The sequence below is a fragment of the Chiloscyllium punctatum genome, chromosome 36 (genome assembly GCF_047496795.1).
Source record: "Chiloscyllium punctatum isolate Juve2018m chromosome 36, sChiPun1.3, whole genome shotgun sequence".
NCBI lineage: Eukaryota > Metazoa > Chordata > Chondrichthyes > Orectolobiformes > Hemiscylliidae > Chiloscyllium > Chiloscyllium punctatum.
The window spans coordinates 58,293,517-58,318,827 of NC_092774.1; the positions used below are offsets into that span (position 1 = coordinate 58,293,517).

Consider the following 25,311-nt stretch of genomic DNA (forward strand, 5'->3'; position numbering starts at 1 on the left):
CTGCCCGCAAGAAAGACCCTGAGCTTCCAGTTGCCTGCCAATTCCACACCCCACCCTATTCCCTGGCCAACATCTCTGTCTCAGGCTTGCTGTAGTGTTCCAGCAAAGCTAAGCTCCAGATGGAAGACCAACGCCTCATTTTCCACTTGGAGATCCTATAGCTCTCCGTCTTCAACATCGAGTTCAATAATGGTTTGGACCCGAACTCCCCCATGCCCTTGACACCAACCTCACCCACACGAGGCCTTGTTATCACATAGTCTGCTGTTACACACGACTTATTGTTAGCCAGGAACAGTCTCTATTAACAGTTATTCACCCTCCGACACAGATCGTTATTCACTCCTTTGTCCCTCCAATGTTCTCCCTCTGAACTTGCAGCAAACAGAGCAATGTAGACTGATATCCCTGAGACAGCGGTTTGTCCCATCTCCAGGAACAGGGCTCTCTCTACTGGCGGATAATTAAACTATTTTGCTGTTGCGCTGACGTGGGGAGACTGTGTAAATATAAACTTTTTCTCAATACCCACCTTCCGTTGGTCGAACTGTGCGTTCACTCTGTATCACAACACGTGTGACAGCGCATTTGGAGGCCCACCTTAGCTCTGCTGGTTCTACACAGCAAGTAAATGAGAGTCTCCATTCGTATCATTCCCTTGCCTTCTCCCTGTAAATCTACGCATTGTTACTTTGATCATGTCCACCGAATTCCCTTTTGTGTTCTTGAATCTGCCTCCTTCTCACGGTCAGACAGAGATTTACGGATCCGAACCACTCCCTGTGCGAAAATGTTCTTCCTCATGTCACTTATTTTCCAAATGCCTTGAAATCTCTGCCAATTTTTTGGGAAATTGAAAGGATTCTCATTCCTGCACATGAGGATGAATTGATTAACTTTCTAACGCAAAGGACTGCGGATGCTGAGAATCTGAGACAGAAAGAGGAACTGCTGGAGAAACTCGGCAGGTTTGGCAGTGCCTGTGGGAGAAAACAGATTTCTGAAATATTGTCTCTGATTCTCTTTCCACCGATGGTGCTTCACCTGCTTAGTTGCTCCTGCAATTTCTGTTTTTGCTTTTAAGTGAAAGTTCATTTCATCTTTCGGGATGAAACAACCAGACTCGGCATGTGCAGATATTTAACCCTTTCGAAACCTGTGACGTGATTGGATTCAAACAAACCCAGCAATAATTCACTCTTTCTCAGCTCCACAGGCAGAGGGACCTGGGAAATGAAGCTGTCAGTGTGGCTCTTTATTCGTGGGCCGAGTGGTTAATACGATGGATTTGAGATCGATTGCGGTTTCCCCACGCAGGTGTGAACCTTTCCGACTCGAGTTGAGAAATGTCGTCAAAAACAAAGGAAGACTGTTCCCCGCTTTCGTATTTAAGATTCAAATCAGTGGAGGGGTCGGAAATCTGCAACCCATTGCCTGTCAGGGTGGAACAAGCAGATACCCACAGAGCTGCTTTTGAGGCTATGAGCCAAGTATTTGGAAATGAGATTAGAACAGTGAGGGGCGTGAAGTCGTGATCGAAGTTAAGCAGGCACCTGAGGATTAATGTGTTTTATTTGCCAGTGAAAGATACTGCTTCACAAAGTTGGAACTATGGAAGGGAAGCAGTGACGGTGATTATCTTTGGCTGTTCTTCTTGTGAATGTTCACATTGCTGCGCATGTCCGTGTTAACGTCAGAACTCTGACCCATGGCGGCGTCAGGTACGCACAGTGCCAGGGGCGCAATGGATGACGCATCTGACTCCACCTCCCTGTTTGAAATGCAGCGCACAGCTTATTCACGCACCCCAATTAATCTTTCTCATTGTCCTGAACCCGGCATACGATTTGAATTCCTGATCTGCGGGAATGAGAATCCTTTCACTGTCTCGCCTCAGTAAGTGTCTCTGAGAACATCAGAGTCCCGTCACAGTGCTGTCAGAGGAGGGGAAGCTGAAATAGCCCCACACGCTGCTCATGGGCACATTTCACTTTCCCCAACTCACCGCCCCAACCACTACGGCTCCTGGGAGCGGAAAGGGAACAAACTCCAAAACCCAGTCTCAGCTTTGTAAATCTACAGGAAATAAGAAAACTGTACATCCCTTCGGGTCTTCCATCCTGGGCAGACAGCGTTAATTTTAAATGGCTGTCCAGTCAGTGCCGATTCGTTTTGCCTGAAAAAAATCTTGCTTATCTCATCCCAGCATTTCTTGCCACAGAGAACTGTGCGGCAGAGTTCATGTATATATTTCCTTGTATGGTATTTTGTAAATAACATTCGTTTGCTGGTTGTTTGTGTGGGGTATTTCAGGTTCATTAGCCGCTGTTTAAGTGTGTTGGTAGGTTTGTGGGCGACCATGATGCTGAGAGGGTTGAGTTGTCCGGACATCATTTCCCAGATGCCTTTAATGTAAAGTAATGTGGCTAGGGTTTCTACAGACGTTGTGTCTGCTTGTGTCAGTTTGTGGATGTGTAATCGGCACACTGGGTTTACTGGGTAGGCAAAAGTGTGGACAACAGATGCTGGAAAGCAGAGGTTAGATCAGAGTGGTGCTGGAAAAGGACCTGCATTTACTCTGCAGAGTGGGAGGGGGGGGTTGAAATTTTGTGCCATAGGTCGATGGAGTTGATTGGTGCGGGTGTCCTGGAGATGTTCCCTCAAACGCTGTGACTTGACTTTGCGAGGAGTCTCAAGTCTCCCAATGTAGAGGAGACCGCATCGGGAGCAATGGATACAAGAAATGACAATGTTGGATGCCTGCTAACTGCCGCGGCCCAGGTTCGATTTCCGTTCAGGAAAGTAATTTTCAGTAGAGCTGACGGATTTGGCCCGCATCTCCCTGGTGGTCTAGTGGTTAGGATTCGGTGCTTTCACCGCCGCGGCCCGGGTTCGATTCCCGGTTGCGGAAGGCATTTCCTCAGAGTTTATACACTACCCGTTCTTCTTCAATGTGCTGTTCAGTTTTTGATTGATCTTCGTCGTTCCTGGGTGCGGCAGTGTGTCGTGGCTCGTTGAAATAGCATCCTGTTGCAGATTTGTTTGTGTGTGTAGGGATGATTGCTTCTGTAGTTCAGTTCTTGATTCGCGTGCGTTGTTTTCCTGTAGACGCTGTTTTGAATTGACCATTGACTGTTCGCTCTACTGTGACATCGAGAAATGGCATTTTGTTGTTCTTCTCCTCTTTTGTGAATTTTATGCCAGAAAGGATATTGTTGATGGTGTTGTAGGTTTCCTCTAATTTGTTTCATTTTTTGATGTCAAAAGTGTCATCGTTGTAGCGGACCCAAAGTTTGGGTTCGATCGTTGGAAGGGCTGTTTGTTCGAGTCTCTGCATTATTGCTTCTGCGAGGAATCCTGACACTGATGGATTCGTGGATGTTCTGTTGATTTGTTTGTCGGGCTTGTTACTGAATATGAAGTGGGTGGTAAGGCACAGTTCCACGAGGTTGGCAGTGTTATCTTTGCTGATGAAGTTGGTGCTGTGTTTTTGTCTTGGTTCTTCGCGTAGTGTCTTCAGTTTTCTTTGGCCACGTTGATGTTAATGGATGTGAACAATGGTGCTATGTCAAAGGACAGCATTATTCCATCCCCTTCTATCTTAGTGTCTTTGGTGTTCAGGAATTCTTGGATGGAGTAAATGGGGTGGCGTGAATCTTCGATTTGGTGTTTTAGTCTTCAGTGGAGGCCTTTGACTCGTCTGTATATTGGTGTTCCAAGTAGTGAGACTATGGCCTGGTAGGGGGGGGGGGGGGCACCTGGTTTGAAGAGGAGGAGAACAACAACAAAATGCCATTCCTAGACGTCACAGTACAGCGAACAGTCAATGGGGAATTTCAGACTAGCGTCGACAGAAAAACAAAACACACAACACAAATATTTAACCACAGAAGCAATCATCCCAACACCCACAAACGAAGCTGCATCAGGACATTATTTCAACGAGCCACGTTGCACAGAGAAACTACGAAGAGCAGAAGAGAAATACGTATATAGTGTTTTTAATGAGAATGGGTGCACAATAAACCCAATCCGCCGATTTCTCATTGATGCTTCCAAGCTGACTCACAAAAACTCGGTTTGTCCCTCCATTCTTTTCTGTTTTTTTTTGTGGGTTTTGAAAGATTTCCCAATCCTCTGACTGAGTATTGGAGTTGGGAAGTTATGTTGTGGCTGTACAGGACATTGGTTTGAACACTTTTGGAATATTGTGTGCAATTCTGGTCTCCATCCTATCAGAAGGATATTGTGAAATTTGAAAGGGTTCTGAAGCACCAATGGGTCCACAGAGGGGAAGAGGCCCTTCTGCTGTCCTGAGTGCAGCATGGGCTTTGCTCTTTCCTCCAATCTGCTGGCCCATTGGTGTGTCCACATGTGGGAGAGGTCTTTCAGTTGCCCTAAGTGTAGGAAGGCCTTCAACAGTAACCCAGCCCTGCTGAGGCACGAGTCCATTCACACCAGGGAGAAGCCGTTCTCCTGCCACGAGTGCGGGAAGGCCTTCAGCAATTCCTCCGCCCTGCTGAATCACCAGTGTGTCCACACTGGGGAGAGGCCCTTCAGCTGGCCCGAGTGTGGGAAGTGATTCATGTTTTCTTGCAACTTGAGGAAGCACTAGCGCGGGCACTGCTACTCATTCAGCCAGGGACTGCACATTGCCAATAAAATGATCCAAAAAAACCCAAGACCGCAAGACCATCGGAGCAGAAGTTAGGCCATTCGGCCCTTCGAGTCTACTCTGCCATTCGTTAGTGACAAATGTAATGCAGATGAGATTAGCTACAGTGTGGAAACAGGCCATTTGTCCCAACAAGTCCACACCAACCCTCCGAAGAGTAACCTACCCAGTCCCATTTCCCTCTGACTAATGTACCTAAATCTATGGGCAGTTAAGCATGGCCAATCCACATGACTTGCACATATTTGGATTATTGCAGAAAACAAGATCACCCAGAGAAAACCCACGCAGACACTGGGAGAATGTGCAAACTCCTCACAGACAGTCAGCCAAGGCTGGAATCATACCTGGGTGCCCGGCACTGTGAGGCTGCAGTGGTAAACACTGAGACACTACATGTTGCAACCCGAAGTTGGCAAGCAGGAGGTTGGGAGAATGCAGCAAGCCAGGCAGCACCAGGATGTGGAGTAGTCAGCGTTTTGGGTATTAACCCTTCTTCAGGACTGAAACGTTGACTTCTCCATGAGAAATAATTTATGGGAATGTTGCTGGGGGTTGTAGGGCTTGAGCTCCAGGGAGAGGCTGAATAGGCTGGAGCTGTTTTCACTGGAGCATCGGAGACAGAGGAGTGATCTAATAGAGGTTACAAAATCATGAGGGGCATGGACAGGGTAACAGACAAGGTCTTTTCCGTGGGTTGGGAGAGTCCAGAACTAGCGGGCATAGGTTAAGGATGAGAGGCGAAATATATTAAAGGGACAACATCTTCATGCAGAGGGTGGTATATATATGAAATGAGCTGCCAGAGTATATGGGTCAGGTGCTGTCAAATGGGACTAGATTAATTTAGGATATCAGGTCAGCATGGGCAAGTTGGACCAAAGGGTCTGTTTCCATGCTGTATGTATCTCTGACTACTGGTCCTGATGTAATTTTAAAATAAAGTCCAAGTAACTTTGAATAGTTCAATCTTGTTGAGCTCACCTCCTGAAAAGTTTCAAATGTATCCTTCTGAGGAATACTATTTAAACATGCTGAGTTGGACAAAGTAGCCCATCAAGTTCAACACAAACCCAGAGTTGAAGAAGTCAGAAGTCAGAACACCAAGGGGACCAAAACTGACCACAATATTCCAGGTGCAACCTCATCAACGTCCTGTATAACTACAACATAACATGCCAACATCTGTACTCAATTCCCGAACTGATAAAAGCCTGAGTGCTGAAACCTTGCTTCACTGCCTTTTGTACCGATGTTGTCAGAGATATAAGACCTACTTTAAACTGATCCACAATCCAGCTGCTGGGAGCCCAAAAGCAGAGTAGTGCTGCCTGAGTGTGTTGGGTAGGTAAGCATAGGTCGATGGGTCAAAACCATGTGACGCTATTGCTCAATGTCTCCTCATTTCCTCTCCCCCACCATGTCGCAGATCCAACCTTCCAATTCGACACCAACCTCTTGACCTGTCATACCTGTCCACCTTGCTTCTCACCTATTTACTTCACCCTCATCTCTGACCTATCACCATCAATCCCTACCTCCATCTACCTATTGCACTCCCAGCTGCCTTCCCTCCAGCCCCACTTCCTTCCCATTTATCTCTCAGCCCCCTTGGGCCACCCTTTATTCCTGATGAAGAGCTTATGCTCTAAGCCAAGACTGTGATGAAGCAACATCCTCAACAAATAGGAAATAGCTCCCAAGTCAGATTTCATCCCTTCTTCTGTTTCCCAGTTCTTTCAGAAATAAGGAATGTCTTTTCCTTCCACTACAAAGTGGTCTTCCACTTTGCGCTGTCTGAAGTGTTATCCCTCACCACTCCTTCAGACACCTTTTAAGAATCCTTTCAACCTGTTTTTCTAACAATTGTGGAGGTGACCAAAAGCAAACATTTCACTTCTCCTCAATGTCCCATTTCTCCTCCTATGAGCCATTTTGTCATGTTGTCTCTGTTACAAGCAGCCGAGTGCACTTGGTTTCTGAATTGAAATTTGGCCATTGAAGTGAACAGGATTAATATTTATCGATGGCTAGCTGTGTTTGCACTAACTGTAGTTATCCACCAATACGATGTCTTTTGTTCCACCAAAACTGGAAACAATGATCTGTGTTTGTATTGCAGTCGGATGTAGAAAATCATCCCAGCGATCTTCACGTTATTCTAGCTTACTGAGGCCATAACAGCATTGCGTGGCAGTTTGATGTGACTAAAACTTGGATGGAAAGAATATAGATTGATGAGAAGTCACAATGACAGAGTGTGTGGCCACAATCGATCTGTCTGGCTTGATTATATGAGTGGCGGCTCTTCAAGAGTAACTTCCACTCCATCACTTCAACCAGCAAGAGGAGATAAGTGTGAACACAACATTTCAAATGTGACATTTACGCATTGCTTCGATGTTATTGATAAAGATCCTGGAACTCGCTCCTGAGCTTTTATTATAGACCACATCATATTTGTGAAGCAATTTAAGAGGCAGCTCATCACCACTTTTTCAAGGACAGTTTGGAAAGACTTGCTGGCAGAGCCAATGATATTCACATGATATTGGAGACGCTCTGATCATATGAATAGATGATTGGCTAACCAATGATATAGTAGGGGTAAGGGTTATGTTCTGGATCGCAAATTGTAGCTAGCAATGTACCACAGGGATCAGTGCTGGGGCCAAAATTATTTACAATATGGATATGAATTACTTGGATAAGTGAAGTGAATGTACTATTGCCAAGACTGCAGCAGAGACAGTTGATTGGGATGCAGGTGGTGAGGATGACATGGAGAGGGATATCGACAGGTTAAGCAAATGAGCAAAACCTTGGCCGATGGAATAGAATGTGGGAAAATGAGGTTGTGCACTTTGCCCGGAGGAAAAGTGCTGAATGTTAAATGGAGAAAGCTGCTGAATAGGAGGATTTGCAAGCTCGCATCCATGAACACTTCATCCAAGTTCAGTGAGTAATAGGGAAGGCAAATGGGATGTTGGTTTTTAAATGGAGTATCAAAGTGGGGAGGTTATTATGAACCGAAATCAGACACCAATTAGGCCACAACTGAACACTGGGAACAATTTTGGGCCTTTTAGCTAAGGAAAGATATACTGGCATTGGAGGCAGTCCAGAGAAGGTTGACCAGGATGGTATCAGGGATGGAAATAATGTCTTATGAGGAGAAATGAGTCGGTTGGGCCTGTGTTTAATAGCAGTTAGAAGATTTCGAGGAAATATTATTGTCACAAACAAGATTCTGAGGAGACGTGACAGGCTAGATGTGGGAAAGTTTCCCCTTGTGTGTGAGTTTAGAACCAGAGGGAATAACCTGCAAATAAGGGATTGTATGTTTCGGACAGCTGTTGAGCCTGGATTGTTAAGTGCATTCAAAACTAAGATATATATTTTTTTAAATGAGAAAGGGAATTGAGGATTATGGGGAAACAGTGGGAAAGTGAAGTTGATGTTTACCAGAACAATAATGGGATACAAAGTGCGACATCCCATGAATGAATAAAGGAAAATATTCAGGAAAAAATTGTCATTGAAGGGAAGATTGGCATCTAGTGATAATGGTTGAGCAACCCACAGATCTTCTGAGAACACAAATTCAAATCTCATCATGGCTGCTCGTGTTCAACTCATAAAAAGACCTGAAAGTGAAAGTTCCTCTCGGTCCTGGCAACTAGGAAACAGTTATTCACTAAAATAATGAATTGCAGATGTTGGAGATCAGCAGCAAAAGGCAAAATTGCTGGGGAAACGCAGCAGGTCTGGCAGCATCTGTGGAGAGAAACCAGTTAATCTTTTGAATCCAGCCAAGTTTTGAAGGACCACTGGACTCAAAGCAGTAACACTGTTGTCTCTTTATAGATGCTACCAGAATTATTGTGTTTCTCAACAAACTGTCCTTTTTAGGGCAGGAAATCTACCATTCATGAATCCTGCATGATTGTATGCACGTCCTGCGTGCCCCCCCACTCCCCCCCCCCCCCACACACACGTACACACACACACACACCCCTTGTGTCTTCAGACCTACTATAATGTGGTTGACTCTCAACTGCCTTCTAGCATGTAGTCACAATTCCTCTGTTCAAGGGCCATGAGGGACAATGAGCAAATGTTGGATGTGCTCGCAATCATCACATCCCACAAAATATTTTCTCATTACTGAAAAAAAAATAGATTAATGAAGGACAGCCAAAACAAACTGCTATGGGAAAGTCATACCCAAGTAACCTGATTTGCCTGTTGTTATCTTTTTTAAAGTCATCTTCAGAGAGGACATTGATTACACCCCTGTTGGAATACTGCAGGCAATTCTGGGCTCTCTGTTACAGGAAGGAGGTTATGAAACTTGAAAGGGTTCAGAAAACATTTACAAGGATGCTGCCAGGGTTGGAGGGTTTAAGCTACAGGAAGACGCTGAATCGACTGGATTGTTAAGTGCATTAAAAAACTAATTTTTTTTTTAATCCGAAAGGGAATTGATGATTATGGGGAAACAGCGGGAAAGTTAAGTTGATGTTTACCAGAACAATAGTGGGAGACAAAATGCGACATCCCGTGAATGAATAAAGGAAAATAGTTAGGAGAAAATTGTCATTGAAGGGAAGATTGGTTGAGCAACCTAGAGAACTAGGTCTTCTGAGAACGCAAATTCAAATCCCATCATGGCTGCTGGTGGAATTTATGTTCAACTAATAAAGAGATCTGGAGGTGAAAGTTTCTCTCTGTCCTGGCAACCAGGAAACAGTTATTTACTAAAATAATGAATTGCAGCTGTTGGAGATCAGCATCAAAAGGCAAAATTGCTGGGGAAACGCAGCAGGTCTGGCAGCATCTGTGGGGAGAAACCAGTAAATGTTTTGAATCCAGCCAAGTTTTGAAGGTTCACGGGACTCAAAGCAATAACACTTGTTTCTTCATAGATGCTACCAGAACTGTTGTGTTTCTACAGAAACTGTCCTTTTTAGGGCAGAAAATCTACCATTCACGAACCGTGCATGCATGTATGCACGTGCGTGCGCATCCAGACAGCACACACACACACACACACACACACACACACACACACACACACACACACACACACACACACACACACACACACACACACACACCTTGTGAAGGGCTCGGGAACCATAAGAAATAGGAATTGGAAAATGCCATTCAACACCTTGAGCCTGCTTTTCCATTGAGTAGAATTGTAGCTGATCTGACATTCCCCACATTCACTTTCCTGCCTTTTTCCTGTAACTGTTCATCCCCCGACTCTTCACGAATCTATTGATCCTCGTTTTAAATGTGACATGAAGGCTGTCAACAGAGTTACTGAGATGGGGGAGGGGGTGCTCAGGTCGAACTTGGGGACGAAAACAATGGCTTCACACTTCACAATATTTAACTAAGGGAATGTTTATAGTTTATAGATAAAAATTCCTGAAGAAGGGCTCATGCCCGAAACGTTGATTCTCCTGCTCCTTGGATGCGGCCTGACCTGCTGCGCTTATCCAGCAACACATTTTCAGCTCGGATCTCCAGCATCTTCAGTCCTCATTTTCTCCTAGAGAGGCCCATGGAGTCTCACAGAGCGACACAGATGTACAGCACAGAAGCAGACCCTTCGGTCCAACTCGTCCATGCAGCCCAGATATCCTAACCTAATCTAGTCCCATTTGCCAGCACTTGACCCAAATCCCCATAAAAACTTCCTATTCATATGCACATCCAGATGCATTTTAAATGCTGTAATTATACAGCCTCCATCACTTACTCCAGCAGCTCATGCCGTACATGCATCACCCTCTGCGTGAAAGGTTTGCCCCTTAAGTTCCTTCTACATCTTTCCCCTCCCTTCCCTAAAACTATGCCCTGTAGTTCTGGACTCCCCCATCCCAGGGAAACTAACTTGTCTATTTGCTCTATCCATATCCCTCATGATTTTATAAACCTCTATAAGGTCACTCCTTAGCCTCCGACACTCCAGAGAAAACAGTCTATTCAGCCTCGCCCTATAGCTCAACCCTCCAACCCTGGCAAAATCCTTGTAAATCTTTTCTGCACCTTTTCTAGTTTCACAACATCTTTCCTATAGGAAGCAGATCAAAATTACATGCAATATTCCAAACGTGGCCTGACCAATGTTCTGTACAGTGGCAACATGAGCTCCCAACATCTATCCTCGATGCTCTGACCAACAAAGGAAAGCATACCAAACGCCTTCTTTTCTATCCAATCAGCCTGCGTCTCTACTTATAAGGAACTATCAACCTGAACTCCAAGGTCTCTTTGCTCAGCAACACTTCCAAGGAACTTACCATTAATTGTAAAAGTCCTGCTCTGATTTGTTTTTTCCAAAATGCAGCACCTCATATTTATCTACATTAACCTCCATCTGCCACTCCTCAACCCTTTGGCCCATCTGATCAAGGTCCTTTTGTAATCTGAGGTAACCTTCTTTGCTGTCCACTACACCTCCAATTTTGGTGTCATCTACAAACGTACGAACTATACCTCCTCCGTTTACATGCAAATCATTTATATAAATTACAAAAAGTAGCGGACCCAGCATCGATCCTTGTGGTACACCATTGGTCAAAGGCCTTCAGTCTGAAAAGCAACCCTCCATCACCACCCTCTGTCTTCTTTCTTCTAGCCAGTTCTGTATCCAAATGGCTAGTTGTCCCTGCATGCCTTGAGATTAAACCTTGCTCACCAGTCTCCCATGAGGAACCTTGATGAATGCCTTCCTGAATTCCATATAGATCACGTCCATCGCTCTGCCCTCTTCAATCCACTTTGTACTTCTTCAAAAAACTCAATCAAATTCGTGAGACCTGATTTCCCAAGCATAAAGCCATGCTGACAATCCCTAATCAATTCTTGCCTTTCCAAATACATGCAAATCCTATCTCTCAGGATTCTCTCCAAAAACGTGCCCATCACCAATGTCAGGCTCACAGGTCTCGAGTTCCCTGACTTTTCCTTACCACCTTTCTTGAATAGTGGCAGCACATTAGCCACCCTCGAGCTTTCCGGCACCTCACCTGTGACTATTGATGATAGAAATATCTCAGTGAAAGGCCCACCAATCACTTGCCCAGTTTCCCTCAGAGTTCTAGGGTACACCTGATCAAGTCCTCAGGATTTGTCCACTTTTATGCATTTCAAAATATCCAGCAATTTCTTATCTGTAATATGGACATTTTTTCAACATGTCACCATCTACTTTCTCACATTCTATGTCTTCCATGCCCTTCTCCACAGTAAACACTGATGCACAATATCCGTTCAGAATCACACACCCCACCCCCCGCCCCCCATCTACTGCAGCTCCACACAAAGGCCGCCTTGCTGATCTTTGAGGGTCCCTATTCTCACCCTTGTTATCCTTTTGTCCTTAATGTATTTATAAAAACCCTTTGGGTTATCCTTAACTCTGTTTGCCAAAGCTATCTCATGTCCCCTTTCTGACCTCATGATTTCCCTCTTAAGTATGCTCGTACTGCCTTTATACTCTAAGGATTCATTCGATCTCTCTGTCGACACCTGATATATGCATCCTTCTTTATCTTAACCAAAATCTCAAATTCTCTAGCCATCCAGCATTCCCTACACCTACCAGCCTTTCCTTTCACCCTATCTGGAATATACTGTGTCTGGACTCTGGGTATCTCATATTTGAAGGCTTCCCATTTTCCAGCAGTCCTTTAACCTGCAAACATCTGCCCCCAATCAGCTTTTGAAAGATCTTGACTAATACCTGAGTCTTGCTCAATTTTAGAACTTCAACTTTTAGATCTGATATATTATTTCCAATCTCTATTCTAATGTTAATAGAATTATGGTTGCTGGCCCTTAGGTTTTGCACCCTCGCCAGTATGTACATCCTCATTGTGAATTAGAAAATTTCCTTGTGCACTCTTTACAAATTCCTCTATTTGGCGGATAGGTAAATGGGCAGGAGTATACCTTGGTTCCACTCTTCCTTCATTTCCATCAACCCTACCCCTATTCCCACCACAACAGTCCAACGACACTTTCTCCTGCAACTGCCGAATGTTTGACACCAGCCCATTTACCTGCTCCCTCCTCACTACACAAGGACCCAAACGTACCTTCCAGGTGAAGGGGCACTTTACCTGCACTTCCCACAACCAAGTCTACTGCATTTGCTGCTCACAATGTGGTCTAATCCACATTGGGGAAAACGAAGTGTAAACTGGGTGACTGCTGCACAGAACATCTACGTTCTGCCCGCAAAAAAGACCCTGAGTTTCCAGTTGCCTGCCAATTCCACAGCCCACCCTGTTCCCTGGCCAATATCTCTGTCTCAGGTTTGCTATGGTGTTCCATCGAAGCTCAGCACCAGCAGAACGAAGAGCACCGAATATTACACTTGGGGACCATACATCCTCCGGTCCCAATATCGAATTCAATAACTCTAGGGTCTGCAATCCATAGTATCCTCGTCATTTCCACACACACCAAGCCTTGTTATCACATAGTCTTTCATTATACACTACGTATTCTTAGCCATGAACAGTCTCCATTTACCATCCCACGCGGATCGTTATCAACTCCCTTTTCTGTCCAACAATTCTTCCCTCGCTTTGGGCTCTGTCCTGATCTGTCATTTACTGCATCCGCCTTCCTCCCACAGTATTTCCTGCATATAAACCAACGTTTTCCCGATCACCATCAGTTCTGTAGAAGGGTCACCCGCAACTACTGTGTTTTTTGTTTCTGATATACAGCATCCGCAGTTCTTTCACCTTTTTATTGAGGTAGAGTTAGAAATTGTTTCGAGAGAAAGAAGGAGAGGGGGGAGAGACAGAACAGACATGAACTGTTGATCTCGGTTGTTCGTCATGACGTAAAATCATTGTTGTACGATCATTTCCCTTAAGCATGAATAGTGGGCGTTTGCCATCCGTGAGCTTGTGGCGCCACCGTAGCGCGTCTGACTCCTGATCCGAAAGTTGCGTGTTCAAATCACGTCCAGCGCACTAATATCCGCTTCTTACATTGCAAATTAAGAAAGGAGTATTTGTTGAGCCAAGCCTTCCTTCCAGGAACTTTCAATCACACGTGAAGCTTTGCTGTCAGTTTGATTTGTGAACACAGTGTCTGGGAGGTGGTATGTCCATTGTTTGGGTAAATGCTCAGCTCCCCCAGTTCATCACGGGATTCAAACACAGCCGCCTCCCTCTGGGCAGACGTTTCATTCAGTTGGTGACAGCACGGTGTGAATAACATAATACCAATTTTTTTACAACATAATCCAGAGACTCCCAGCTTTATGTTTCAATCTATCAGGAGAGTGAATGCGAGTTCAGATAGAAATGTTTCCCACCAACAGCATATCCTTTCCTCTCACTGGACTCAGTTAAAATTATCTTTATTCAACAGAAGGAGCGGAAACTACAGTCTGACGGCCCCTCTCCACATTAACGGTGAGCCTGAATTTTATAAACGGTGTCAGTAAAATCCAATGGCGGACATTGATTTGGTTCAGTCGATATTTTTGCCAAGCGTAATTCACCGAGAGGATGCTGCTGTGTGAAACTGTGGGAATTACTGCAGGGCCTCCTGCGCATGGAACACACCACAACTGAGGTGTTTCACCTTCAACAGTTTATTCCTATCTCGGAGAAGAGGGGTTTGATGATTCGGATCACAGCAGCCAGACAGAGAACAGGAGAAGAGCACTCAGCCCTTCACAAGCTTGTCACCACATCTGGGTCATCGTGGCCCGTGTATCAGTATGGGATAGTAATCTGCATCTTCTGACTGGAAGCACAGCAAATTGGAGTGCTGGTTGGACTATCACACAGGAGAAAACGGCTTCGACCTATCAACTGGAGTGGCTCCCAATGCGCAACTCCGCTCACCTCAACTGAATAACTGGAAACAAATTACTCAGTGATTCAAAGGAATACTCGGTTTTGAATCTGCTTTGTGTCATGTACCTTCGAGAATTATGTCAAAACACCTTCATTGCTGTGATGGAGTATCCTGTTGGGCAGAATATATCCGTTGTCAAATTTCCTACGTTTTATTGGTCCAACTCCGATTTCACTCAGAATCACAAAATGTGTGACAGCGCAGACTGAGGCCATGCAGCCCACCTTCGCTCTGCTGGTTCAACACAATATGTAAATAAGTGTCTCATTCTGTCGCCTTCTCCCTGTAAATCTGCACATTGTTACATTGAACATGCCCACCGAATTCCCTTTTGTGTCCATTGAATCTGCCTCTTTGTCACTGTCAGACAGCGACTTACTGACCCCACTCCCTGTGCGAAAACGGTCTTCCTAATGTCACTTTTACTTATTTTCCTGATGACTTTCAATCTCTGCCAAATTGTTCTCGATCCTTTCAGGCCTGGGAGCATTTTCACTGCATTATTTCCTCTGTTTTAAACCCTAAATGACGTGGAAAACTTCAATCAGACTCGCTTTCAGCCTTCTGTTCTCCAAAGAGAGCTGCCCCAAACTATCCAATCTACCTTCATGACTGACAATCCTCATACACGGTAACATTCACTTCAACCTGTTCAGAGCTGTCTGCAATGACTTCCCTCCCCGCTTCCTGAAGTATCACCCTCAGAATTGAGCGTAATACAGGTGGAGGATTCATTCAGACTCGGATTGCGCGGGCGAAAAGTCTGCAATACTTGTTCTCACTTTGAGCAAGTGTTTCCCTTCGCCGTGTTCACTGCAATGATACCTCTGTCCCATTCCTAATTCAGGCAGTCCGATCTGATTTAACGAAGCGGCTTTTTGAGAAAACTGACCCGGCATTTTTGCTCAGGTCAATTTAAGAAATGAGGGTTTGCCTGGAATTGGAGCCCGGCACCTCCCACCCGTCTGTATAAGCTGGAAAACCCAAAGCTAGCATCACACCCCGAGACCAACGAGCCAAAAGTCATGCACGCGCCCAGCTCCTGAAGCAACTGGGAGTTGCTCAGTACGAAATACATTGTACATTGCTCCCAGAATTACAAGAGTAATGAGTTTCAAGAACATCTGCTTCTCTTTCTGTCTCGCTGCTCCCAGGACACTGCTGTTTGCCCCGTCCCGAGGGACCGGGCTCTCTCCACTGGTGGATAATTGAACCATTTCGTTTCTACTTGCCAGCTGTGCTGGTGGAAGGCAGAGCCCCTTCGCTCTTCTGCTCTCTCTCACTATGACGTGAGGCAGGAGAAGTCAGTTACAGTCATGCGTAGGAAATGGGCAACTTTGAACTTATTCCAAAGATGCTGTGATGCCGGCACAGAGAGAAATGGACACCAGAGACTCTTCCCTCAGGCAAATTGATATGAGTGTATTTTGGTGCAGCCTGTTTGGTGTTCAGAATTTGTCTTGACACAGCAATCCTGCAGAAAGTCTTTTATTACACGGACGTTGGTTTCTTTACAAGAATGGACCAAACCAGCAAGTCATGTGTTACAACTTCACCGGTTCATTGCCATCAGAGGGAAGAGGTTTAAAACTTGAGTTCAGAACACACCGACAGAAAACTGGACAAGACAACTCAGAGCTCCGAAAGTGTGCAAGCGCAACTGTATAAATTTGACTTGTGTATCAATGTGACATATTTAAATCAGATACCCGACGTTTTGGGAAGCAGATGACAAGGCAAGGAACAGAACAGAGCGCCGTTATACGGGAAAGCTGTTATAGACGACATTAAGTGAAAAGGAGAAAATGGTTTCGCTTCTGGGTTATGATCCCAGCATGCACCCGCTGTGCAATTCTCCTGCTTTTCCAGAGAAGTATTCAGCTTTTCATCTGGCGTGTGACTTGCATGTTCGAGAATGACGTCAAAAGATCTTCACTGCTGTAGTGTCACGTGCTGTTGTGTAGACATGTCGCCGATGTGCAAATATAAACTCAGAGAGCAATGTTCACTGGAGACTCTGAGCCAGCTGAACTTGCTCAGTGTGAAATACATTCTACTTTGCTGCAAGAATTGCAAGCAGCAGTTTCCAGAACATCTGCTTGTCATTCTGTCCCCGGGGAGCTGATGTTTGTCTCATCCCCAGGAACTGGACTCTCTCCACTGGCGGATAATGAAACCAATTTGTTCCTACTTGCAAGCTGTTCTGGGAGCGGGATGCGGGGGGTGGGGTGCGGGGGGGTTGGTGGGTGTTGGAGGGAAGAGTCCATTCGCTCTTCTGCTCTCTCTCTCAATCCCTTGCGGTGAGAGGTATCAGTTACACTAATGCGTGGGAAGTGAGCTTTGATTGTGAACTTTCTCCAAAGGTCTGATATCAGAGAGACAGAAAGATGCTGTGCTGGCAGGACAGAGAGAAATGAACACCGAGGACTCTTCGCCCAGGTAAATTCACATTGATGTGCAGCCTGCTTGGTGTTCAGAAATCGTCTTCACGCAGCAATCTTACGGAAAGTCTATTGCAAAGTGGGCATCGCTTTCTTTGCTGCGACCATGCAGCAGTTAACATCTGAGCCCCAAGTGTCCCAGGTGAAAAGAATCCGAGTGAAACCTTCACTCACTGACAGCTATCCCCACGACCCTGAGCTGCAGGCAGTCCCCACGGGACTGCAGGCGGTCCAACACGGAAGGGACGGTTAAAAATGAACGTTATTGCTCCCTCAGTCTGTCCCAGAGACAGGCAGTGGGACGGCATAAACGCGTAGCAGCATTCTCCCGCCGACAGAGGCGTTCAGCCCATTGAGTCACGGCGACTGTCTGTCACTTGTCTCTCTCTGAGGTTACTCACAATAAGTGATATCTGTCCTAATAGTAAGGAACTGTATCTGAGTGGTGATACAGTTTATGAAATGCTGATCGTCTTGTCATTCTCGTCCGACCCAGCGTGGTGAATTACTGCAGGAAATGGATGAAGCTGCAAGGCATGTGTTTCAACTTTATCAGCTCATTGGCATCGCAGAGAAGTGGTTTTGCGAATCAGTGCATAGGAAACCGACTACGAACAGGAATAGACCACTCAGACCTCCAAAAAGCATGTTACTGGAACCGTGTGAGTTACGCGAGTGTATCGGTATGATAGAGGGCATTCAGACACTCAGGAAGTAGGTGCAAAGGCAAGATACAGAACAGAGCACAGCACCATTACAAAAGGAAGCTGCTCAAGGAAGTATCGAGCAACAGCAGAGGATGGTTTCAATCCATCGACCGCTGGGTTACTCCCAGCACGAAACCGTTTTCCACAGGTCTCTTCAGCTTTTCGTCTGGCATGTGGCATGCACGTTCGAGACTGATGTCAAAGATCTCCACTGCTGTCGTGTAATATGCTGTTTCACAGACGTATGGAGACTGTGTAAATATAAACTTGTTTTCTAAACTCCCACATTCTGTTGTTCGAACTGTGATTTCATTTTGAATCACATCATGTGTCACAGCGCAGACGGACGCCATGCGGCCCACCTTCGCTCTGCTGATTCGACACAGTAAGTAAACGTGTGTCTCTATTCGTATCATTCTCTTGCCTTCTCCGTGTAATTCTGCATATTGTTACTTTAAGCATGAACACCGAATTCCCCTATGCAGCTATTGAATCTGCCTGTTTGTCAATGTTAGATAGGGATTTGCTGACCCTAACCACACCCTTCCGAATGTCACTTTTAGTTCTTTTCCTCATTACTTTAAAACTCTGCCGAATCATTACTGATCCTTTCAGACGTGGGAGCATTTAAACTGCGTTACTTTCTCTGTCTGGATCCCGCATGACTTGGAAAGCTTCAATCAGGCCAGATTTCAAACTTCTGTTCTCCGAGGAGAGCTGTCCTAATTTTCCAATCTACCCTCTTCGCTGACATTCCTTAAACACGGCACTACTGACGTCAACGCAATATTCCATCATTTCACTCCCTTGCTTTATGCTCAGTTTGTACTCCAAGCAGCCCAACCGAGTTTAGCGAAGGTGCTTTTTGAGAAAATTAACCGGGCACTCTTACACAAACCAGAAATTGCGGGCTCGTCCGAGATTTGAACCCTGGATTACTTGCAAGCCTCCGCAGTAGAAGACCAACATCAAGAATCATACCCAGATACCAAGCAGCCACACCAACACCACCCACAGACACCTACTCTACCTCTTCAACCAGCTGAGTCTTGCTCAGTGTGAAATGCATTTGACATTGCTCTGAGAATTGCAAGCGGCAGAGTTTCCAGAACAGCTGCTTCTCATTTTGTCTCCCTGCTGCTGTTTCTCCCGGCCCCAGGAACCGGGTTCTCTCTACTGGCAGAAAGTTAAACCGTTTTGATTCTAAACTTTTCTCTAACACCGGAGTGACCAGTGACAAGCATTGCTCTCCTCAGCATAGGATACAGAGAACAACAGAAGACCACTCAGACCTCCACGAGGGTGTCATCTCAACTGTGCACATTGGGCCAGTCTATCAATGTGAAATATTTATATCGAAGTGTTTTGGGAAAGAGATGAGAAGGCGAGTGGCAGAACACAGCGCCGTTATACGGGAAAGCTGCTAAAGACGACATTGACTGAACAGGAGAGATGGTTTTCCTTCTGGGTGATGCTCCCATCACGCACCCGCAGACATATCGCCGTCGTGGAAGTATAAACTCTGTCTAAATTCCCACATTCTGTTTTTCGAACTGTGATTTCGCTCAAAAGCACAAAATTTCAACATTCGCAACGTTCAAACTTTAACGAAGTGCTCATAGATATATTTAGCGAACACCTGGAAGAAATTCTTCCAAACTTACCTGGGGAATTTCGGTTTGAGTGCTCTTGAACTTTAAGTAAAAGGACGGGAAATTTGCCTCGAGGCTGTGTAATGTGCAGATGTGTTCCCCATGTAAACTGATAGTGGTTGACCATCCCAGTGCTTCCCGATGCAGGGCTGCCCTGACCCACAGGGAGGTTTCTTTGATAATCTGTCCCGGGAGCTTTCAGCCGCACCGTGACGTCATAGGGCGAGCCCCCGCTGATGGCCTACAGCTGCTGTGACACAATAATGATGCTGGCCCCGGAACATGAATACAAATTAGTTCGTGAGTCACGTGGTACTGAATCATTCTATGGAATGTTCTTTCAACTTCACGGATTTATATATGAGAGGAGGTAAATGGGCAGGGCTTACACCTCGGGTCCACTCTTCCTTCACTCTCAACACCCCACACCCACCTCCCATTGTCCCAAGGCACTTTCTGCTGGAACCGCTGAATGTGTAACACCTGCCCATTCACCTGCTCCCTCCTGAATATCCAAGGGCTCGAACATACCTTCCAGGTAAAGCAGCACTTTACCTGCACATTTGCCACAATGTAGTCTGCTGCATTCGTTGCTCACAGTGTCGTTTCCCCAAAGTAGCATGAAGCATAAACAGGGTGACTGCTTCGCAGAACATCTCGGTTCTGCCCTCAAAAATAGGCCTTGAGCTTCTGGTGCCTGTCACTTTAACACGCCACCCTGTTCCCTGGCCAACTTCTCTGTCTCAGGCATGCAGTAGTGTTCCAGCAAAGCTAAGCTCCTCATGGAAAACCAACGCCTCATTTTCCACTTGGAGATCCTATAGTCCTTCAGTCTTCAACATCGAGTTCAATATTGTTTGGACCCGAGCTCCCCCATGCCCTTGACCCCGACCTCACCCACACGAGGCCTTGTTATCACATAGTCTGCTGTTACACACGACTTATTGTTAGCCAGGAACAGTCTCTATTAACAGTTAGTCACTCTCCTACACAGATCGTTACTCACCCCTTTGTCCCTCCAATGTTCTCCCTCTGAACTGGCGGCAAAGAGAGCAATGTGCACTGATATCCCTGAGCCAGCTGTTTGTCCCATCTCCAGGAACCGGGTTCTCTACACTGGCGGATAATTAAACCATTTTGCTGTTGCGTTGACGTGAGGAGATTGTGTAAACATAAACTTTTTCTAAATTCCCACCTTCCGTTGGTCGAACTGTGAGTTCACTCTGAACCACAACACGTGTCACAGCGCATTTGGAGGCCCACCTTAGCTCTGCTGGTTCTACACAGCAAGTAAATGAGAGTCTCTATTCGTATCATTCTCTTACCTTCTCCCTGTAAATCTCCACATTGTTACTTTGAACATGACCACCGAATTCCGTTTGGTGTTCGTGAATCTATCTCTTTGTCACGGTCAGACAGGCATTTACGGATCCGAACCACTCCCTGTGCGAAAATGTTCTTCCTAATGTCACTTTTACTTTTTTTCCAAATGCCTTGAAATCTCTGCCAATTTTTTGGGAAATTGAAAGGATTCTCATTCCTGCACAAGAGGCTGAATTGATTTAATTTCTAACGTAGAGGACAACGGATGCTGAGAATCTGAGACAGAAAGAGGAACTGCTGGAGAAACTCAGCAGGTTTGGCAGTACCTGTGGGAGAAAACAGAGTTGTGAAATATTTTCTCTGATTCTCATTCCACCGATGGTGCCTGACCTCCTCAGTTGCTTCTGCAATTTCTGTTTTTACTTTTAACTGAAAGTTCATTTCATCTTTCGGGATGAAACAACCAGACTCTCCATTTGCAGATATTTAACCCTTTCGAAACCTGTGAAGTGATTGGATTCAAACAAACCCAGCAATAATTTACTCCTTCTCAGCTCCACAGGCAGAGAGACCTGAGAAATGAAGCTGTCAGTGTGGTTCTTTATTCGTGGGCCGAGTGGTTAATGCGACGGACTTTAAATCTATTGCAGTTTTCCCACGCAGGTGTGAACCCTGCCGACTACAAAATGAGAAATGTCGTCAAAACGAAAGGGAGACTGTTCCCCAGGTTCTTCTTTAAGATTCAAATCAGTGGAGGGTGAAAGATGTTTCACTCACATTGGGAGTGGTCGGGAATCTGCAACCCACTGCTGGTCAGGGTGGTACAAGCAGATATCCACAGAGCTGCTTTTGAGGCGATGAGTCAAGTATTTGGAAATGAGACGAGAGCAGTGAGAGGCGTGAAGTCGTGATCGAAATGAAGCAGGCACCTGAGGATTAATATGTTTTATTTGCCAGAAAAAGATACTGCTTCACAAAGTTGGGACAATGGAAGGGAAGCAGTGACGGTGATTGTCTTTGGCTGTTCACATTGTGAATGTTCCCATTGCTGCGCATGTCCGCGTTAATGTCAGATTTCTACAGCATGGCGGCGTCAGGTACGCACAGTGCCAGGGATGCAATGGATGACGCATCTGACTACACATACCTGTTTGAAATGCAGCTCACAGCTTCTTCACACACCCCAATTAATCTTTCTCATTGTCCTGAAGCCGGCATACGGTTTGAATTCCTGATCTGCGGGAATGAGACTCTTTTCACTGTCTCGCGTCAGTAAATGTCCCTGAGAACATCAGAGACAAGTCACAGCGCTGTCAGAGGAGAGGAAGCTGAAAGAAATCCACACGCTGCTCACGGGCACATTTCACTTTCTCCAACTCACCGCCCCAACCACTGTGGATGTTGGGAGTAGAAAGGAACAAGCACCAAAACCCAGTCTCATATTTGTGACTCTTCCAAAAATAAGGAAACTGTTCATCCCTTAGGATCTTCCATCCTGGGCTGATAGGGGTGATTGTACATGGCTGTCCAGTCAGTGTCGATTCTTTTTGGCTGAAAATATCTTCCTTATCTCATCCCAGCATTTCTTGACACAGAGAACTGTGCGGCAGAGTTCATGTATATATTTCCTTGTATGGTATTTTGTGAAATAACATTCGTTTGCTGGTTGTTTGTATCGGGTATTTCAGGTTCATTAGCCGCTGTTCAAGTGTGTTGGTAGGATTGTGGGCGACCATGATGCTGAGGGGTTTGCGTTGTCTGGACATCATTTAACAGATGTATTTATTGTCAGGTAATGTGGCTAGGGTTTCTGCAGACGTTGTGTCTGCTTGTGTCAATTTGTTGATGTGAAATCGTCACACTGGGTGTATTGGGTAGGCAAAAGTGAGGACTGGAGATACTGGAAGCCAGAGTTTAGATCGGAATGGTGCTGGAAAATCACAGCAGGTCAAGCATGTCGCGAGGAGCAGGTAAATCGACGTTTCGGGCAAAAGCCTTTCATCAGGAATAGAGGCAGGACGCCTTCAGGGTAGAGAGATAAATTGGGGGTGGGTGTGTGCTGGGGCGAAGGTAGCAATGAATAAAATATGTGAATGGTGGTGCGGATGGAGGTGACAGGTCAGAGAGGAGTGTTTAGCGGATAGGTGGGAAGGGAGATTGGCAAGTAAGACAGGTCATGAGATCAGTGCTGAGCTGGAAGGTTGGAACTGAGGTAAGGTGGGGGAAGGGGAATGAGGAAACTGGTGAAGTCCACATTGATGCCCTGGGGTTGAAGTGTTCCGAGGCGGAAGATGAGGTGTTCTTCCTCCAGGCGTCGGGTGGGGAGGCAGCAGCGACGAAGGAAGCCCAGGACCTGCATGTCCTCGGCCGAGTGGGAGGGGGAGTTGAAATGTTGGGGCACAGGGCGATGGGGTTGATAGTTGCGGGTGTCCCGGAGATGTGAACTTGACTCTCCAGTCTCCCCAATGTTGGAGTGATCGCATCGGGAGCAATGGAGACATAAAATTACATTGGTGGCTGTACCGGTGAAAGTCTTCTTCCGACCCTGGCCTGGGTTTGATTCCCGGGCAGCGAAACAATTTTCAGCAGAGATACCGACATGTGCACATGTTTCCCTGGTGGTCTAGTGGTTAGGATTCGGCGCTCTCACCGCCGCGGCCCGGGTTCGATTCCCGGTCAGGGAAGCCATTTTTCGTGTTCGGGTCACTACTGTCGTGTGTGGGTGTGTGAGACTCTGAGTTTCCAGTCACATTGACGTTTAAAACCTAACTCAGCAGACCGACCGCCTCCTCCTTGTTGTCAAAGCCAACAATATCCAAGTCCTGGTGAATCAAGCGACTGTGAGACTTCGATGTGATGTTTGGTCTGAGATTTCTGCCTCCAAATTCTTCTCTTGTAATATTCCTGTGGAAAGAGATTGCAAAGGTCACCGCTTTCAGTCCACAATAGAAAATCAAAACACACAATTCTAATTTCTGTGGATCATTCTGACCTCTCTTAATAACCAAGATCTTTGTGCTGATCTATTTGTAAATATATTCAGCAGGGAAATGTGGTGGATTGCATACTCCATGAAGAGTTCACATGGACTCAAGTTGTTGAATGGACATCTATCATGCTGTATTGACGTTCTTACTGAAGATATACAATATTCTGCGGTTAAATATTACGAGCCCAGAACCAACTGCAAAACAGGCTTTTAGAGCCACAAACATTCCATCAAATACGTACCATATACCCCAGACTTATCTGTCTTATATTAATGCACGGTTGTCTTAGATTCCCAGAAGACTCGGATTTAAGTATCAAGTGTGAATTTTTATAAAAGAAGCCATGTTGTTGGACTCCTTCCATGTCATACTAACTCTATTACTGGAAATACATCCATACTACACCGGGATCGTGGATCAATGACGTGACGCTTATCTTTACCCGCTTGTAATTTTCTGCTGCATAAATGTTTCGACAAATGCCAATATTTTTCACCAGCCATTGAGTCGGAGACGTAAAGCACAGAAACAGATTCTCAATCTAAATTGTCCATGCCAATCGGATATGCAAAATTCATCTTGTCCCATTTGCCAGAACTTGGTCCATATCCCACTAAATCCTTCCTATTCATATACCCATCCAGATGCCGCCACCAGCCTCCACCACTTCCTCTGGCAGCTCATTCCATGCATGCACTTCTATATAAGTGGGCGGCACGGTGGCACAGTGGTTAGCACTGTTGCCTCACAGCGCCAGAGACCCGGGTTTATTTCCCACCTCAGGCGACTGACTGTGTGGAGTTTGCACGTTCTCCCGTGTCTGCGTGGGTTTCCTCCGGGTGCTCCGGTTTCCTTCCACAGTCCAAAGATGTGCAGGTTAGGAGAATTGGCCATGCTAAATTGCCCGTAGTGTTAGGTAAGGAGTAGATGTAGGGGTATGGGTGGGTTGCGCTTCGGCTGGGCGGTGTGGACTTGTTGGGCCGAAGGGCCTGTTTCCACACTGTAAGTAATCTAATGCACAATCCTCTGCATAAAAAGGTTGACTGCAAGGTCCCTTTTAAATGTTTCCTCTCTCGCCCTCAACCTATGCCCTCTAGTTCTGCACTCCCCCATCCCAGGGAAAAGACATTGTCTATTCACCCCATCCACGACCTTCAAGTTTTTATAAACCTCTTTGACAAAAATCACTCATCCTGCGATGCTCCTGGGAAAATAGCCCCATCCTATTCAGCCTCTCCCTGTGGTTTAAAACTCTTACCCTGGCAAAATCCTTGTGAATCTTTTCTCAATCCTTTCAAGTTTCACAACATTGAAAGTCCCCTTCTCGTCTCGAACCTGTTCCCTATTTTAGTTGACCTTTTCGCCCTGGAGGGAAAAAAGCCTCTGACGATCATAGAATCCCTCCAGGGTGGAAACAGACGATTCAGCCCAACAAGTCAACACTGACTCTCCAAAGACTAACCCACAGGGACTCATTCTCCTACCCCTATTACTCTATATTTATCCCTAACTAATACACCTACGTACACATCCCTCAACACTGGGGCAATTTACACGCAGACAATCCAACTTAACCTGCTTATCCCTGGACACGATGGGTAATTTAGCATGGCTAAT

General features: G+C 45.8%; 2 non-coding genes across 2 annotated transcripts; both read left to right on the forward strand.

The window, feature by feature from the left end:
• Positions 1-2,839: 2,839 nt before the first annotated feature.
• Positions 2,840-2,911, forward strand: trnae-uuc (transfer RNA glutamic acid (anticodon UUC)). The gene has a single exon. It is a non-coding gene; the product is annotated as a tRNA-Glu (tRNA).
• Positions 2,912-23,316: 20,405 nt separating this feature from the next.
• On the forward strand, positions 23,317-23,388 carry trnae-cuc (transfer RNA glutamic acid (anticodon CUC)). The gene has a single exon. It is a non-coding gene; the product is annotated as a tRNA-Glu (tRNA).
• The last annotated feature ends 1,923 nt before the right edge of the window (positions 23,389-25,311 follow it).